General features: G+C 40.6%; 1 long non-coding RNA gene across 2 annotated transcripts in view; it reads right to left on the bottom strand.

Annotated features, from left to right (window-relative positions):
- Positions 1-262: 262 nt before the first annotated feature.
- LOC107148268 overlaps positions 263-6,510 on the bottom strand; it is a 15,165-nt gene continuing 8,917 nt past the window's right edge. Inside the window, exon 4 of one of the 2 annotated variants that reach the window (XR_007349035.1) lies at positions 263-1,435. This is a non-coding gene — a long non-coding RNA (uncharacterized LOC107148268). The remainder of the gene's footprint in view (positions 1,436-6,510) is intronic. The other variant, XR_007349034.1, reaches the window with a different exon arrangement.

Here is a 6,510-nt window from a genome sequence, read left to right as displayed (position 1 = left end):
CCTGGAAGCCTGGTTCCCTTTGCTTTTATTTTGTTTATTTATTTATTCATTTATTTTTGAAGTACTGGGGAATGAACACAGGGTCTCGTACATGGTAGACAAGTGCTCTACCACTGAGCTACATTCCAGCCCTTTTTATTTTATTTTATTTTAAGACAGGGTCTCACTAAGTTGCTGAGACTAGCCTGGAACTTGTGATCCTTCTGCCCCAGCCTCCTGAGTATCTGGGATTACGGATTGTGGGCCATTGTGTCAGGCTTAGTTCTTTCTCTGTCTCCTTTTTTTTTTTCCCCCTGGAAGAGAAAGTGGTTGACAGTTTAGAAAAACAAAATAAATGGCTGATTCAATTTACTGAAATGATATGTCTCTCATGGAAGATTGCACAAATTCTGAAGAAGCATCAGTGGGTGTTACCCTTAGGTAGGTAAAACCAACCTAAAAAATAATAATAAAAACCTTCAATGGCTTTAAAAATGTGAGAGGGGTGAGAATCTGCACTGCGCCCTTTATGGGGCATGACTGGTGACCCCATCACGGCTCCTAGAGAGATGGGTCTGTACATTTTTAGACACCATAGAAAGTTTCCTCTCTGACTGGGCTCCTTCAGAGCATTGTACATTTTGATAAAATTTTAAAACAACACAGCAGGCAAAAGAATAAAGGCTTTTCCCTCCTTTCGTCTCAATATAACTGTATATGAAGGGCAGAGAGCCAAAAAGTTCATGTCCAGAAACTCACGTACTATTTGTAGCTCCCTAATGAGCAAAACTTTTTTGGCCATTCATTTTGTTATCTCAAAACCTCAAGAACCTGAGGATAGACACGTAGTAGGTTCACAGCATGGGCTAATCAAATAGATTGCATAAATGAATGAAGCAATGGATGAATGAAATATCCCCAAATCAGTCCAGAGTCCATATCCATTCCCACAAGCACAAGTGAATTCAGGACTTGTCAAGAGCAACTATCTTTTTTAAACACCACCAGAGACAGGAAGCATAGATACCTTTCTTTCTTTCTTTCTTTCTCTCTTTCTTGATTGATTTATTTTATGGTACTGGAGATTGAACTGAGAGCCACTGATACGTTGCAGTGGCAAAGCAACAAGGGTTATATTCAAAGCATAAAGTAGACCACTGTGACATAAGTGTTTCCCTGAGTTCTGGGAACCATCCTAACACATTAATCAAACCCAAGAAAGGGGTTGGGGTTGTAGTTCAGTAGTAATTTACAATATAGATCATTTTATTTATTTTGCTATAATCATTTAAGCTACAAACCCAGATCATTTTATTTATTTTGAGGCAGGATCTTGATAAGTCGCCAAGGCTGATCTTGAATTTGTGATCCTCCTGCCTCAACTTCCCAGAGTAGCTGGGACTCCAGGCCTGCACCATGGCACCCAGCTAGAGGAGAAGTTCTTATTTGCTGGTTCCTACAAGGAAAAAACCGAATGTAGATATAATAGACTAACTCAAAATGAGTGCTGAACCCAAGAAATAAAGAACTGGAGATATACGAAACTCAACCACTCTAAGGCCCACCCAACGGGTCAGAAATTGCCTCACTTTAAGTACAAATATTCACCTAGCTTTTACTACGTGCCACAGATACCAAGGTGAATCAGACTACACATGCCTATTCTTCCAGCTTACTTTTTCTGGTAACTCCCCTGTTGCGTCACTGTCCCTAGATCTTGGTTGACATACTTTCCACTCCCTTCCAAATGCTTTCAACTCCCCTGCCTGCTGTCCCCTGTTAAACACACCTGCCAAACCTTCACCTATGAATGAAACCTAAGAGCCACCTTCTCAGTTCCAGCTCAGTGCTGCAAGAAAAAGTTACACAAGGATGCCAGCTGATTTCATTTATAATACATGACCCAAACCCAACCTTCTCCCAGTTTTCCCACTTTGCTAAATTGTATCATCACTTGCTCAGATATTCAAGCTAGAAAGGATTCTTGAATTTCCCTTCTTCCTCATGCCCTACATCTAAACCAGCATCAAGATATTAATGCCGTACCCACATGAACCCCAAATCCACTTCTTCTCTCTATCTCCATCAGCCACCATTTTGTCCAGGTCTCTGTCTTCCCCATCATCACCTGGACCACAGCACACTCTCTGAAAGGCAGCTATGCTAAGCTCTATACCACCAACACCTCTATGAAACAGTTTCTGAATTAGTCTCCCACTTTCTTGTCCTTCTGGTTTATTCACTGAAAAAAATAAAGTGAACTATCTGCCTGCCCATCGGTCCTCATCCAGGGCTTCAGGGTTCACCAACCTGACTTCCAACGCCCATTCCACATTTTTTTTTTTTTGCTAGAAAGTTTTCTCTGGTCACGTAGCTGCTTTGCCTACTCATCACCCCACAGATACTTCCTCTTCCTCCAACAGACCCCAAGCAATGGCTGGCATGATAAGGTGAATAAATACCCCAGTTCTTGGATACCTCAAGTGGGATAATCTGGGGGCATAGTCTAGAATGGCCCCCTGCGATCCCCAGAGGACATAAGTTCCAGTTGTCCACAGTGAAATTTGAATTATCCTTTATTAGACTTCTTCCCTTACTTGCCTCAATCCTTCACTTCTCTGTTGATGCTTTTTTATACTACCTCCCAAATCAACTTGGTCTTCTTCTGAGGGAAACCAGACTAAAGCAATGTCTCATCTCTACCTATAGTCCTTACCATGGCACACCATGGCCTTTAGGGTAAATTTCAAAATCCTTGACATTTCCTACGAAGTCCTGCAGGATGCTCTTACCTACCTCTGTGGTTTTCACTGCCCATCATGCTGCTCCTCCCCCCATCACTGGTGCCTGCCTCCTTTTAGTTCCTGGAACGTGCTAAGCCCTTTTCCACCTCAGGGCCTTTGCATGCTCTATTTCTTGACTTGGAACACCCTCACCCAGCTCCTCCACGCCCCTCTTCCTTCCTTCCTTCTGATCAAATACCCTTTCTCAGCCAGGCCTTTCTTTATCAACCCATTCAAACTAGGTTTTCCTGCTATTCTCTCTATAAAACACCTTCATTTCCCAATGGCACTTACCACCATTGTACAACCCCCGTTTGTATGTTTGCTTGTCTAAAATCTGTCTCCCCACCAGACTGGAAGCTCGGCTTTCTTAACCAGGATGTAGCAGAGGCCCTAGCATGTTGGAATTCATCAATTCTTTTTTTCTAGTTTGCTTTTTTAAAGATTGAACAAAGATATGTTCCTTGCCCTTGAGGAGCCCAGTGTAGAGGAAGAAACTTGTGTACAAATGGATAATTTCCATGAGGTGTCAGAGGTCAGATAGCCACAGGCAGAAGGCACTAGTGGAGCACAGGGGAGGGGAACCAAGCCCACAGTGGTGGATAATAGAAATGACACCCATTTTGCTAGCTCAATAGCCTCCAAGTTCCATGATGTATAAAAAGTAAACAAATCCTTTTCTCATTTCTATATTATTGTCAGTGCCAGGTGTAATGTATACCCCAGGTTATTGCTTGAAGGAATAAATGAGTGATAAACTCCAAATCTAGGTTTAAAATATTTTTGCTGGGCATGATGGTACATGCTGTAATTCCAGCGACTTGGGAGGCTGAGGCAGGAGGATCACAAGTTCAAAGCCAGCCTCTGCAATTTAGTGAGACACTAAGCAACTTAGCAAGACCTGTCTCATAATGAAAAAAAATAAAAAGGGCTGGGGATGTGGCTCAGTGGTAAAGTGCCCCTAAGTTCAATCCTGAACACCATAAATAAATAAGGTTTAAAATTCAAAATAATTAAAATTCCACAAGTCATCAAGTCAAAAGGCAAACATACATGAAATCAGTATATCTTCTTCTTTTTTTTTTTTTTGTACTAGGTATTAAACACAAAGGTACTTTACCACAGAGCAATATCCCTTTCCCTTTTTATTTTGAGACAGGGTCTTGCTGCATTACTTAGGACCTCACTGAATTGCTGAGGCTGGCCTCCAACTTAAGATCCTCCTGCCTCAGCTACCCCAAACTGCTGGAATTACAGGCATGCACCACTGTGTTCAGCTTAGTATATCCTCTTAATTGAAAAAAAAAATGTAATCTTCAAATGTCAGAGGCTGGAAAGAATTATGGGCCATCTCAAGGCAGGGGCGTTACTATTCTGAGAACTCTTGGTGAAATCCCACCAGTTCAAGACTGCTGACCCCCACCTGTTGGTTCAGACAGCCCTAGGTTCAAATGCAGCAGCCTGGAAGGAGAGGAGGTATAGGGCATAACCTGCTAAGCCCCAATCAAGTTGTCTTTGCCATCTTCTTTCTGTTTTCCTCAGGAAGTTCTTCACTCTGAATCCCACTGGTGTTCATACCCATTTAAATAAAATGGGTGGGCTCCATTTGGTTGTTAGATCCAGTCTCCATCAGAGCTGGGCCATCCCACCATGCCCTCCGCTTTTTACTTATGTCCGTGTCTTGTCTGTATTTCTTAAACTTCTCATATCTTTAATATTTCTAATCCGACTCACTGCCCTAGTTCCAGGAAACTGAGTAAACGTCACGTGGGTGGTAATAATCAAAAAATATAAAAGTGAAGAATTTTTAACAAGATAGAAAACGCTGATAATATATTAATGGGGAAAGCAGGATCTGATATTAATTTATAGTACAGTACTGTAGTGTAAACACAAAGCACCAGTACATTAAAAAGGGCCTCGAAATAAGCAAAGGGGTTCAGATGCTTTCCTTTTTTTACCTAATTTTACTCTTTGTAGATCCCAAGTCATCTATAATAAAGCGTAATACCTTTCTAATTAAAACAACACCAATTAACTTCTTTTTTCAAAAGAGAAATAGGTTATAAATCTGGCTAGGAATTCTAGAAATCAAAGCAAAAGACAACTAGTATAAAACATCAGTACTTATTTTGAAATAATGACCAACTAAGAAAAAAAGAAATTGTGTCTGTGTATGTGAGTGTGTGTGTGTGTGTGTGTGTGTGTAAATAAATATCATTAGTTCTCTCCCCTGAAAAAGGTTCTTGTGTTTTTTTGTTTTGTTTCCACTGTTAAGAATTGAACGCAGGGCCCCACAAACACTGAGCCACATTCTCCACCCAGCACATGCTGTTTTTAAAGTTGGTTTACATGTTGATTCGGTTCACTTCAACATGATCCATCATATCATTAAAAAACAAAGGCTTTTATTCTGATATATGAACCACAAAGGCTCCCAGGCCTTGATTTTTTAAGAATGAAAAGAACTAAATCATAAAAAGATGGTCATGGTAGACAGCCTCCAAGGTGGCCCCAAATGGTTCCCACCTTTTGTTATTCACATCCTTGTATAATTCCCTCTCTTTGAATATAGACTGAGTTAAAGTTTGCCCAAGAGTTAGGGGTTCTCAAGATTTGGGGCTTCTAGAACTAACAGCAGGAAAGTCTTGGAAAAACAGGAATGAGTTGTTCACTCTAGCTGGATTTAGTGACTTCCTTTCAAACAATTCGATCCAGCAGAAGAGATGAATCATCATTTCCAATGTTCTCATGAAAGGACTGGTGCTTCTGTGTGACATATTTTCTCTTGCCCTGGGTAAGGACAGGCATCATGGCACAAGGCAGCTCTGTGGAGAGGCCCATGTGAGTGAACACAGAAGCAGATATGAGACTTGCCAATGGTCACAGCAATGATTTTGGGAGTGGATGCTTCCCATTTGAGTCCTCAGATGGCCACAACCCCATACAACATATCTCCGACTATGCTGCTAAGCCACACCCAGATTCCCAAGCTCAGAGACTGTAAGAAATGTTTGTGGTTTTCATTTACTGAATTTTGGGGTTATTTGTTATACAGCATGGATAACTAATACAGTAGTGATAGATCAGAAATACAGCCTAAGAAATGAACTACTTTTGAGCCTATGATAAGGTTTCTTTAAAAGGAGAAAATATTAAAAGCTACAAGAGAAAGGAGGCAGATTACATTCAGGGGTAAACCAATAAGGTTAACAATGGATTTTTCATCACAGACGCTGAAAGCGAGAAGATCCTGGAACAATGTATTTCAAACACTGAAAGACAATGGATGCCAACCAAGAATTCTGTATCCAGCAAAATTAAGCTTCAGGTACGACAACGAAATAAAAATCTTTCATGATAAACAAAAGCTAAAAGAATTTGCAGCCAGAAAACCAGCATTGCAAAGCATCTTGAGCAAAACACTACACGAGGAAGAAATGAAAAACAATAACCAAAACCATCAGTGGGAAGTGCCTCTATAAAAACAGAGGGCGGGGGGAAAGCTAACCATGGAGAAACAAACTAAATTAAATTAAAAAAAAAGAAGATAAATAATCAAACATGGCTGGAAGTACAAACCATATATCAATAGTAACTCTAAACGTTAATGGCTTAACCTCTCCAATAAAGCGACATAGGCTGGTAACATGGATTAAAAAAACAAATCCAACAATATGCTGCCTCCAGGAGACACATCTGATTGGAAAAGACATACACAGGCTGAAGGTGAAAGGTTGGGAAAAAA

The sequence above is a fragment of the Marmota marmota genome, unplaced genomic scaffold (genome assembly GCF_001458135.2).
Source record: "Marmota marmota marmota unplaced genomic scaffold, marMar, whole genome shotgun sequence".
Classification (NCBI taxonomy): Eukaryota; Metazoa; Chordata; class Mammalia; order Rodentia; family Sciuridae; genus Marmota; species Marmota marmota.
The sequence above is the reverse complement of the archived record's forward strand: the minus strand, read 5'-3'. Positions and strand labels throughout refer to the sequence as shown.